Source organism: Pinus tabuliformis, chromosome 3_2, assembly GCF_031772625.1.
Source record: "Pinus tabuliformis cultivar Carrire ecotype Pingquan chromosome 3_2, CPIR1, whole genome shotgun sequence".
Taxonomy (NCBI): domain Eukaryota; kingdom Viridiplantae; phylum Streptophyta; class Pinopsida; order Pinales; family Pinaceae; genus Pinus; species Pinus tabuliformis.
In genome coordinates, this window is record NC_142302.1 from 1135014181 (window position 1) to 1135026883 (window position 12703).

Sequence of the window (12703 nt, forward strand, 5' to 3'; positions counted from 1 at the left end):
TTGGTTGGTTGAGTGTGATAGTGCGTTAGAGAAGGTTGCATTGTGTTAGTATGATTCAGACTCATTTGTGAGGATAGATTATTTAGTGTATGAGTGTTAATGGAAGTCGAATGATCAGATTTATTTTTTGAAGCAGTGTTTTGATTTAGAACTTCAGATTGTAGATCAAAGAGTAGATAATTGTAGAAGAGGTGTTGGTTGAGATGGAGAGCTTGGTATAAGATCCATATTTGAGACTTGCGCTTTTCTTTTGCAGGTTCTGCTGGTGCATTTGGCACATAACCATTGCATTGTATGTTGCTAATTTTACTATGCATAACTTATAGTTTGGAGTGAGGGTTTGTATTATGGTTAAGTGTGAGATTTATTTTTGTTGATGGTGATATTATTAAGTTTTTGTTGGATGGATTTTGGCCACTATTTTTCTTGAGTGGAGAGCATATGATTGTGGTCATTTTATTTGCTTTATTGATGGTGTCTTGTTGTTGGAGATCGTATTGTAGAGATGAATCAAGTTGGGTAGAAAGTCTTGGGATCCAGTTTGAAAATATATGAAACGAGGTCTGCATAGAGTAGAGGAGAAGTGACTTCATGAGTGTGGAGAAATTATTGCGAAGTTTCAATGAAAGGAACAATTTCTCCATCCAATCGAAGTTGGGAGAGGATCATTGTCATGGTTGCTTTCAATGGATGATAGTCCATAGATCTGTGTGAGAACTGAGTTCTGAGTTGATTAGTAGTATCGAGTCTCCTAGATGATTGGTGTTGGCCTATTGTATATGAGGTCGAGTCTCCTAGCTTATGGGAGTCAACAAATCTATGTAAAAGACATATTTTTCCTAATAGAAGATTCAGAGCAGCGCAACAACAACAAGGGTGGTGTTTTGCCCAGTGAAGGGTTTTCCACCAGCTATCTTGTTTCTCATGTGATAGTTCCTTCTTGTGTTTTTGTTCACGGTTATGTTGCTCATATGGTTTACTTGTTTCTTATGATTTATGCATATATATGAAAATGTTTAATGAGTTTTTGCTAATTAGTGTGTGTGATTCAGTTGAAGTTTAAACTGGTAAAAATTGCTAAGAAGTCACGCTACTGATTCATCCCCCCCATCAGTAGTGCTCAAAGGTTTCCAACAATTGGTGTCAGAGTGGGGATCTTGGTTTCAGCTTGATCGTTGGATATTAGATATAGGGTTTGCTGGCATAAATTTTGATTTTTTTTTTTTTTCAAAGGGTGGTTATCCTCACTACTACAAATTTCAAGGTATGGAGCAAAAATGTTAAATCTCAATTTTTGTCTTGTGGATATAAATTTTGGAGATTGGTATGTGAAGGATGTGGCAAGGATCCAATTGCAGTTGAAGCTTTACAGCAGGATGTGCAAGCTAGATGCATAGTCTACAAGAATCTTCATGATGATGATTTGAAGAAGCTATTATGTTTGAAATATGCCAAAGAAATGTGGGACAAGTTAGAGTCCATATTTGGAGATGGTACCAGTAGAAATATGGATAATGAGAAAAAGAGAAATAAGAAGAAGAACATGAAGAAGGGCCTTCAAAGTCAAGAATAATAGCCACAAGAGTCTCATCCTACTAGTGCAAATGATTCAACTGATGATGACAAGAAACCAGAAAATCATGAACCTAAAGGTATAAATATTAATGATTTTATTTTGAGTTACAATTTTTATGATTCAAATTTTGATCATGCTGAAGTGCCTAGTGAAGATGAGAATGATATTAAGGTTCTTAGAGCTAATATTTCTAGGCTAACAATTGGATGCAAGGATCAATAAAAGTTATTGCAGATCTGTGATGATAAGGAGGATAAACTCAGATTGTCAGATTAAAGATTAAATTGGGAGAATTAGAAAAAATTGAGGAAGGTATGAGGAAGCAGTACCAAGAAAAGGAAAATCAGTGTGAGAGATTAGAAGTTGAAGTGGTGTTCTTGAGAAAGTAGCGGAAGATGGAGAAGAGAACTGTGACATTGGATATTTTTCTTGAGATCCAAATATCACCATTGGATAAATCTGGTCTTCGATTTCAAAAAGGTGAGTCCAATTTGGATGCAGGAAAAAACAACAAAGAAGAACCCAAGAACCTTGTAGAAAACAATACCAGTAGCAAGAGTACCAACCAAGGAAATAAGAAGTTGAACCAGCAACACATCAACCAATAGATCCATTGATGGCAAAAAAGAAAACCTCAAGGAGCACCTACATTTAGAAGATCTTTTGCTCCAAGAGAGGATCGTGATAGATCTATAAAATTTCAAAGGAACCAAAGTCTTTTTGTTCCTTTCATGCATAAGGTAGAATGTTACAACTGCCACAAGCTTGGACATGTTGCAACTATCTGTAAGAACATAATGTATAGATCTAACCAATGGAGCTTGCAGTAGTATCAACATCCAAGGAGATTGGCCATCAGGTATAATCATTGTTTTTATGGTTATTTCTATTCATGTAACTTGTTTGGCCATAAGACATCTGATTGTAGATCTAACCAATGGAGGAGAAGCACATTGCATGCAAGGTATAGATATGGCATGAGCAATAGGAGAGTTGATCCTCTTGCTTCATATCTTGGACATGTGGAGTACTACACATGTCATAACTTTGGCCATATGGAAAGAGACTGTTTGTTGCCCCGTTATTCAAGGAAAAATCAACCAAAGTAGAAAAAAATAGAACCTAGCAGTAAACCAATGAAGGAAGAAAAGAAGTAGCCAAAGACCATGTGGAGTATGAAGGAGCAACAATTCTTCAAGTAATGAAGAGCATCATCTCCTGTAGTCCATGATTATTTCTTACATACTTATAGAGGACTGTAGATGTTCATGAGAGGTGCATAACCTCAGGGGGAGCTATGGTAACAATGTGATAGTTTGATGAGTACAAGTTGTTGCAGCAACATATTATGAGTTCATTGAGCCTCTTGCACATTTAGGTCCATAAGATCAACCTATTTATTAGAGGTATATTGAGCTTAGGGGGAGTTATGCATGACATGCATAGAAGGATTTCATTGGTACAAGATGTATATAAATGACATGAGACATGGACCATCCATGCATATGCTATTGTATGCAATTTATTACAACCATGTATTTACAATTGTTTCATCATTTCACATTGGTATTGGGTCCAGTCATTAGTAACTTGAGTCATCATGGTGATAGCCATGTTATCAAGGAGTCTTATGGAGTCATTTTGTAGCCACATCTCTGTGTTAATGTTGATGTAACAATCATGCTATATCATGTATTTGAGTCATTGGTCCATAGGAGATGATCATAGTAGCCATGTATTCATTGATATATTCATGTAAAATGCTCATGAAGCCATGTACTTTTATTGTACGTATCCTTGGGTCATTTAATCATGAGTCATGAGGTCATGTTATGGTCATATGTGAGTCATGTATGAGGTCTTATGTTGTTGATACAATCATGTATGTACAATGTTATATGTCATTCAGTCATGGTCTTATGGAGTCTTGGCCCACTTGGTTCTTCTATTGGTGACAAGGAAGCATTGTTTGTAGTGGAAGCACTTCATTGCAAGATGGAGATGATGTTAGAGATGGAACGTGTTCAGGGGGAGCATTATTTTCTCTTGTTTACTTCAGCCATACATTGTTGGCATCATGGTCCACTTGGAGGTGTTCATGGTGTGCCTCATGCTATGATATGACAATTGGGGTTTTTGGCCTCATGTTATGTTTAGAGATGTGTGGTAGTTGATGCTATGTGGTTGCTATGGAGAGTGATGGGTTGATGCTCATGTGCATATTTTTTCATATAATAGATGTTACTCATGGTTGCTATTATGGTGTTGTTCATTGATGTTGGTTATGGTTGCCTCATGTGCATATTTTCTTATGTTGGCATATTGTTGTTGCTGCTAGAAATTGATTGGTTGGTATACTTCTCTGAATATTGATTGGTTATTATATGTTGCTTTATGTTACTAATGTGAGATGCATGAATGTTGGTTGATATGGATTCTTTCTTAGCCGTAGAGATCATTTTCTCCAATGTTTGTGCTTTAGTTCTTATTGCCTATTCAGATGGAGTTGAGCCTTTGTCATTGATGTCAAAGGGGGAGTGATAGAGGATGTTGGTCTAGAGTTTGTGTGTGGTTGCCACCAATGCCAAAGGGGGATATTGTTGGCATTATGATGTGCATGGTTCCAACTAGCTGATGTTTGGCATTGGTTTCATGATTGCAGGTAGCTCATGTTGGCATTGATGTCAACCCTATGTATATTATCTTATGTTTGGATGCTTTCCTTGTAGCATGGTTGCAGCTGGTTGAGTTGAGATTGAGATAGTTATGATGGCATTGATTTCAACCCTTGATGTCAGCCTTTCGATGATGCAACTTGTTTATAGCATGGTGTTAATGGAGGTTTGTCCTATGATGACATGTGTTGGCATGTGAATTGATGTCAATCTTGTGATGCCTTGATTGCATTGATTGGAGGCATTGGAGATGCTACTATAGGTGGATGTTGTTGCTACAGGTGTTGAAGATGGTTTCTTAGGTGATCCATGATGTTGTGTTGGCACATTTGATGAGTATTAGGTCTTCATCTAGGTCTGCATGCCTATGCTAATGAGGATGACTTGTTGCAGTGGCGTGTTGGCCTCATGATGATGATGATGTTTCAGAGGTGTTACAGGTTTGTTCAGAGGTGTTGCAACTTGTGGAGATGTTTGTGGAGAGTAGAGGACTTGTTGGCACTCTTGCTAACTCTTATTTGTTGGACTTTAGGTCAACTTTGGAAGTGGCACTTGGGAGACTTGTTTTATCCATTTGAAAAGGTGTTACTGTCTATGATAGAGTTTTGGAGGCATGTACAGGAGCTATAGAAGTTACCAAATAGTTGGCGAAAATTATGGTCTGAGGTTTGATGTTTTTACTTAGGTTTTTCCCCAACCGCTGGTATGCAAGCTTGTGGGAGCGATTGAAAGGCTCCAACTACTTGCAGACAAGCTTATCCATGCGGTTTCAACCAATATCAACTAGAGTTGTCTATGTGGTTGAGGTTTTGCACAAAAAATCCTCTAGATTCCTCACGCACATCAGGTGTAATTTGACTTGGAATTTCCCAGAGGCTTATAGATTAATTTGTAAAGGTTGGGAATGGTTTGAAAAGGTCCTCTAATGATGTGAACCCCTTTATTGGACAAGTAGTGGGGATAGTGGATTGATTTCATCAAATTTGTGCACCTTTGATCCCATGCCTAAGGTGAATTTCACCCAACACATTTTATATACATCATTTTGGAGTTGAGTATTGGTTGGTTGAGTGCCACAGTGAGTTAGAGAAGGTTGTATTGTTCTAGTATGCTTCAGACTCATTTGTTAGGATAAATTCTTCAATGTATGAGTGTTAATGGAAACAAAATGAGAAAATATACTTGCTGAAGCAGTGTTTTGATTCAAAACCTGCAATGGTGTTGGTTGAGATGGAGAGATTGGTATAAGCTCCATATTTGAGACTCTCACTTTTGTTTTGTAGATTCTGCTAGTGCATTTGGCACGTAGCCATTATGTTGTATGCTGCTAATTGTATTATGTAGAAATTATAGTTCGGAGTGAGGGTTTGTATTATGGCTGACTGTGATATTTGTTTTTTTTGCTGGTGATATTATTCAATTTTTGTTGGATGGATTGTGGCCACTATTTTTCTTGAGTGGAGAGCATATGATTGTGGTGATTTTATTTTCTTTATTGATGGTGTCTTTTTGTTGGAGATCATATTGTAGAGATGAATCGAGTTGAGCAGAAGGTCTTGGGATCTAGTTTGAAAATATATGAAATGAGGTCTGCATAGAGTAGAGGAGTAGTGACTTCATGGGTGTGGAGTAGTGATTGCAAAGTTTTAGCGAAAGGAATAGTTTCCCCATCCAATTGGAGTTGGATAGTCCAATTGGAGTTGGGCGAGGATTGTTGATTGTGGTGGATTTCATTAGATGGTAGTCCATAGATCCATGTGAGAAAAAAGTTCCGAGCTGATCAATAGTATCAAGTCTCCTGGCTGATTGGTGTTGGCCTATTGTATTTGAGGTCGAGTCTCCTAGCTGATGGGAGTCAACAAATCTATGTAAAAGACATATTTTTCTTAATAGAAGATTTAAAGCAGTGCAACAACAAGAAGGGTGGTTTTTTCCCAATGAAAGGTTTTCCACCAGATATCTTGTGTCTTATGTGTTGATGTCGTCTTATGTTTTTTTTTCATGGTTATGTTTATCATATGGTTTACTTGTTGCCTATGATTTATGCACAGATCTGCAAATTTTTAATGAGTTGTTGTTAATTAGTGTGTGTTATTCAGTTAAAGTTTAAATTGGTAAAAATTGTTAAGAAGTCACACTACTGATTCACACCCCATCTCAAGAGTGCTCAAAGGTTTCCAAAAAGCTCATGGTTTATATCAGTGCTCCATCCTTCATCAATGTTTTGGCATTTTTGTTAAAATACAAATAAAATACACATTTTTCCAAGGTCAACCCATTCCACATATACTTTCCCTCATAGGAAACATTAATATAATTAATTAAAATAAAGTGGAATAACAAGGGTGTTTCAAATTGAAACTGGAAATTTAATTCATTTCGGCCCAAAATTTTCTACCTTAAGTGGGGTGGGTTTCCTTTGTCAACTCTTAAAAACACTTTTCAATGTTAATGTAAATCTTGATCCTTGAAAAGAGAGTACTAAGTTGTTCATTTTGTTATGAGAGTGATTCAAGAGAAGGATTTCAACATTTCTAATATTAAACTCTAAAACATTTAGCTTTTGGGCTAAATAATCTTGGATTGGGTACAAGTTGAAGTCACTTAAGTAGATTCTTAAAAACTGAGAAAATACAATAAATTGTTCATTTTGTTTGGAAAGTTGCTCTAAAAAGTGATTTCAGCACGTAGAAACAACATTAAGGAATAAGAATACCAGTGCATTAGGAAATTATCAGAGATGCTTTAATTCATATGTGACATCCATAAGAATTGGTGAAAATTGTTGTACATAGAAGACTAAAATATTGGCATTTTAATAGAAAGGTGCATAATATGGTTCTTTGGCCTTACTTGTGTTTCCATAGACATAAACCACTTTCAATAAAGGTGAAATGTTTGGATTATTTTATATTTGGGTATTGTGAGAGATGACTAATTGAATGTTTAGAAAGCCCAATTTACCCCTTTTCTTGTATTTGTCACCTAAATTATTGTTTATTTTGGTGGCTACTGGGCCTATAGTATGCACTTGATAATCGTTGAGCCTATGGAAACCCATCCTTCTTTAAACCACTACATTATTAAGAACACAAGCTTGTTGATCTCTCACTTTACCCTTTCTACAAACTAAAGATTGGATGTAAACCTGAAATGGCATAATACAGGGATAAAGTGGACACATGAATATGCAAGCCGAGTTTAGAGAAAGGGAGGAGATAAAGAACAAGGCTAGAAGTATGTTTTCAAGAAGGGAAACAACATACAGGTGTAAGGAAAACTCAGAGAAAAGCATGAAGAGAACTAATAAATAATTTGTAAATTTTAGTAGATGATATTCATCTTAAAAAGCATATGTGCCTAAATTTTCTTATCTTTGTTCTAGTGTTGTTACTATACTTGTATCTTTTACATTTTTGTTTACTTCTTATCTTGCCTTATCTAATAATAACTCCAATCTATCTTTATCTAATGTTCTTGAAAATTATGGGCATTTTCTAATTTGTTGCTTTCCATTCTCTCCACCTAAAGTGATACCCATTTCCACCCTTTACAAAAGTTAGCATGTAGCTTTCCCTATGACTCCATATTTTTTCTCGAAGTGAGTTTTCTATATTTGTTGCAATGCATCACATCCCTAGTACTACTTGTATTTAAGTTGCATTTCCTTTGGAGCAGAGGGCTTAAGCACTTGTAAGTTGTAACATTATTTGTGATGCTATCCCAACAAAGATATGTTGTTTGATAATGTCAATCACAAGTTTGCCTGACATTTCCAAATATAGGTAATGTGTTATACTAGTTTAGAAAAAAATAAGTTGATAACCAAATGTGACATCAACATGAAAATTCTTTCCTTATATGTGTATTTAAATGTGTATTTGTTATTTCTTTGGATCGTGATTTTATTCATGGTTTTTGAAATAGGACCATTATCACAGGGCTCACATATTGTGTGAATAAATTACACTACACACTAACCTATGGTTTGGGCCTGTAGATAGTGATATGATACTTATTAGAACTGGAATTTCTCTTGGTGCCCCATTAGAAAGAAAAATCTCATGCTTAGAGTGATGGGAAGAGAGCCAAAAATATAAAGATATGCATAAAGAAACCAGGGGAGTCAAGGAAGTCATAAACACCCCTCGAAGTAATAATGCATGCATTGGTATAAAATCCAAATAAGCATGGACTAAATAATGGCAAATCGAATGGAATGCAAAAAAAATGTCATTTCCAGTTGACTCTAGGGTTCAACCATAGCAAGTTGTAAACAAGCTGGAAGGAAACTTTGATGAGTCGTACCACCATATGCAGATAAAGGCTTGTACTACTATAGTTAGATTGGGCACTGAAGAGATGCAAAATATGTATAGAGGTACCAAATGAAGGCACACTCGAATTTTTTTATTTGAATGCCAAAATCAAAGTGCTATCCAGGAAGTTAGATCAAAACATAACAATGTTGAAAGCATGATTTATTAATATCTTATCAATTTTTATCAAGTAATTACAAGAGAATTGAAGGAAAATATAGATAGGCTTTTACCAAATTTATCAAATTGTTGTTGGAGCTGATAAGAACAAATTCAATCTCAACCTATGAATGGTCTCTTGAAATGTTTATCTTTCGTTTCTCCATTGCTACATTCTATCTGACCTCTCCCTTTTCGTTTTATATTTGCTAAGGTATTATGTGAATACTAAAACCCTGTGTTTTGATGTCTTATTTGTTTGACACTTCTTTCAACCTCTCTGATAAGTATGGAATTCAGGTCATCCTAATTTTGTATTTAACGAACACAATCTGTCTTTCAAGTATTTCATTACATGTTCATCTTTCAAGTATTTTATTCCCTGTTTCTATGCTCTATCACTTTATGCTTACGATGTTTGTATTTCAAACAGAATGTATGGTCATATCACTGCCCAGTTGCCTGACTTGTTTTTCAATCCTAGTTTGGGCCTGAATATGTGTTGCTCTTGAATTTCAATATTGAACCATTCAAATTGTTGCGCCATTTCTTTATCCATTCATGGTAGCGTGATGAATAGAGGTTTTGGAGAAATTGGATGCTAATGTTATTGGAAAGACATGTACAGTCTGTGCTAATTTTGTAAAGAAAATTCTATTGAATCTAGATGGGATTCTATTAAAGCCCAAGTGCAACTTTGGTTTAATTAGAAAATTAAATGGAAATTGTTTATATGAATGTAAAATGAATATATAAATTAAAATGTGAGATGTAATGAGAAAGATATGTAAATGAAATGAAAGGATATGTTAATGTTATGTAATGAGCATTTATAACTAAGGGAATAACTGTTATGAGATATTTTTATTAAAAATATTAAAATATTCCCTAAGCTCATAGGGTTAGGGATTATGTAGGGGTTTCTGAGGAGCATGTAAAGGAGATCTAGGTTTGTCTTTTTGGTTCGAGAGTGCTGCATAGAGTTTGGTGGCTGTGAAGGGAGAGTGTGAAGGCAACGCAACCTCCTTGTCACTAAGGCAGGGACGCTTGCATTTTATGTAAATTATGGTGTGTTAATGTGAAAAGAATCAGGGTTCCTGTGTTATGTTGTTATTTGTAGCTGTTTTGTGGTTAAGTATCTAGATGTAGTAGATTTATGTGTGTGTTCTGCAATTGTATTTGTTTCAGTAGTTTATTGTCCAGTCCCATGTTTATTTGCAACAATGTATTTTTATTGTTGTTTTGAGTTTGAAAATTGATAGTTTTAGGTTGATACTCCAGGATGTGTTTCTGCATAATTTCTGTAGTTGTTGTATGTTTAATTTTTGCAACTATGTGTCAACTATTTTGTTATGAATAAAGGGCTTTTGTTGAAGTTGAGAAGAAAGGCTTCATGTGTTTTATTGGCAACAATTTTTATGTTCTAAGTACAACATCGTTGTGTAATAATTTGTAGTTCAATGTGTTTATTAGTAGCAATAATGCCTCGTCATTTGTAGTTGTTTCTGTTGTACTCTACAACAATTGTGTTTTTGCAGTGTTAGATTTTATTTACAGTGATGACACCATTGTTGGTGCGTAGCAATGTCAGTTACAACACTATCAATGACGACATTGTATGGGTTGCCACCACTTTCAGGGTTTTGCAATGTCGGCTACAAGACTTGTTGGGTTGTGTTATATTCTTTCCATGACTAGCCCACGTAATTAACCAGGGGGTTAGACGGGGGGTGGAGCTCCCCCTTTGTTGCATCGATTACGTAGTGGTGGGGTCACAGGGGGTTTGAGGGAGTTTGAGGGGTGCAGGTAACCCCACTTTATGGGGTCCGGGGCGGCGCCCCGGAAAATTTTGGTTTTGGAACCTATGTTAGGTTGGGAAGACGCACCTATGGTTTTGTGCATGATTTTCGCACATGTTTTTGGATGTGATGATTTTCGGTCCATGGTATTGGACGCAATGGTTTTCGGTCTATGGTATTAGATGCTTCGGCATGTATAAATATGCATTATAACATTGAAAGGAACATAATGAAAAATCATGCTGGTAGTCCCGGTTTTGGGATCCAGGGGAAAATCTCTGTGTATATGTGTTTTATGTGTTATGCTCTCGCATTGTTTATTTTATGTGTTTTAGAATTCGTATGCAAGTAATTTCTATACGGGGTTCAAACCTACATTTGGTATCAGAGATGTTTTGGCTTCAAGGGGATGCCTTTGTTGCTGAGGGGTTTTGCTTGGGCCTTTGGTAGATCATGTTCAGTGGGAGATCTGCAAGATCGATTCTGGTGGTGAAAGAAGATGGCGAGCAGTGGAAAATCTCTGTGTACATGTGTTTTATGTGTTATGCTCTCGCATTGTTTATTTATGTGTTTTAGAATTAGTATGCAAGTAATTTCTGTACGGGGTTCAAACCTACATTTGGTATCAGAGCTTTTTTGGCTTCAAGGGGATGCCTTTGTTGCTGAGGGGTTTTTCTTAGGCCTTTGGTAGACCCTGTTCAGTGGGAGATCTGCAAGATCGATTCAGGTGGTGAAAGAAGATGGCGAGCAGTGGAAAGATAAATATTGAGAAATTTAATGGTCAGAGTTTTGAGTTGTGGAAACTCAAGATGGAGGATTTATTGGTGGATAAAGATCAGTGGATCGCGGTAGATCCGGGTACTAAACGAATGGGAGTGTCCAATGAAGAATGGAAGAAGTTGGATCAGAAGGCAAAGAGCACAATACGATTGTGTGTCTCAGATTCAATATTGCTGAATGTATCAGGGGAAGCTACGATGAAGGCTTTGTGGGACAAGTTAGGGACTTTATACCAATCTAAGTCTTTGGTGAATAAACTGTTCTTACGGAAAAGGTTGTATAACCTGAGGATGAAAGATGGAGACTCGATGACAGAGCATCTGAACACATTTAATATTGTGGTAAGTCAGTTAGCATCTGTTGATATTAAAATTTCAGATGAAGATAAGTGCATCAGTTTGTTGTGTTCTCTACCAGATTCGTGGGATAGTCTGGTTATTGCAATAGGTAGCAATGCAACTACCTTGTAGTTTGATGAGATAGTCTCATCCTTGTTGACGGAGGAGATGAGACGGAAAAATATGGAGAGCCAAAATGGTGATGCCTTGTCTATATGAGGACGGTCCCAGAACAGAAACAAAAATAAGTCATCGAGTGGGAGATCTAAATCTAGAGGGAGATCTATATCTCCAGGAAAACCTGTAAAGGTGGTGTGCTGGAAATGCAGAAAGGAAGGGCACTACAAAAGGGACTGTAAATCTAAAGCTCCTGATAAAGGAAAGGGATCTGATGATGCTCCTTCTGCAGAGGCCAAAGCCACCTTAGATGAAGGTGGGGATGTGTACTTGGCTTCTTCAAGTACACATGTAGATCATGAGGCATGGTTGATTGACTTAGGTGCATCCTTTCACTTCACTCCCCATAAAGAGTGGTTCTGCTAGTATGATAAATACGATGGTGGTGATGTCTTCTTAGGGGATTATGGGAAGGCTAGAATCATTGGTCGTGGAAAATTAAAGTTGAAGTTGCAAGGTGGAATGGTTAGAACACTTCTAGGTGTTCTACATATTCCTGCATTAGACAGAAATCTGATTTCTGTAAGCAAGTTGGATGATGAAGGTGTAAAAACAGTTTTCGAGAAGGATACCTACAAGATGGTTCGAGAAGCATTGGTATTGATGCAGGGAGTTCGGACTAGAACTTTGTACAAGCTACAAGGTAGCACTTTTGTTGATGGGTGCAACAGTTCTGTGGTTCTTGAAAGTGGAGCAGAAAATCTAGTGGTCTATAGAGAGAAGACCATGTTATGGCATCAAAGGCTTGGACATATTGGAGAGAAGGGCCTTTGAATACTTCATGGTAAAGGTGTGGTAGAAGTTATGAGTAATAGCTCTCTGGATTTTGATTTCTGTGAAAATTGTGTATATGAGAAGCAAAATCGGGTGAGTTTCCCCT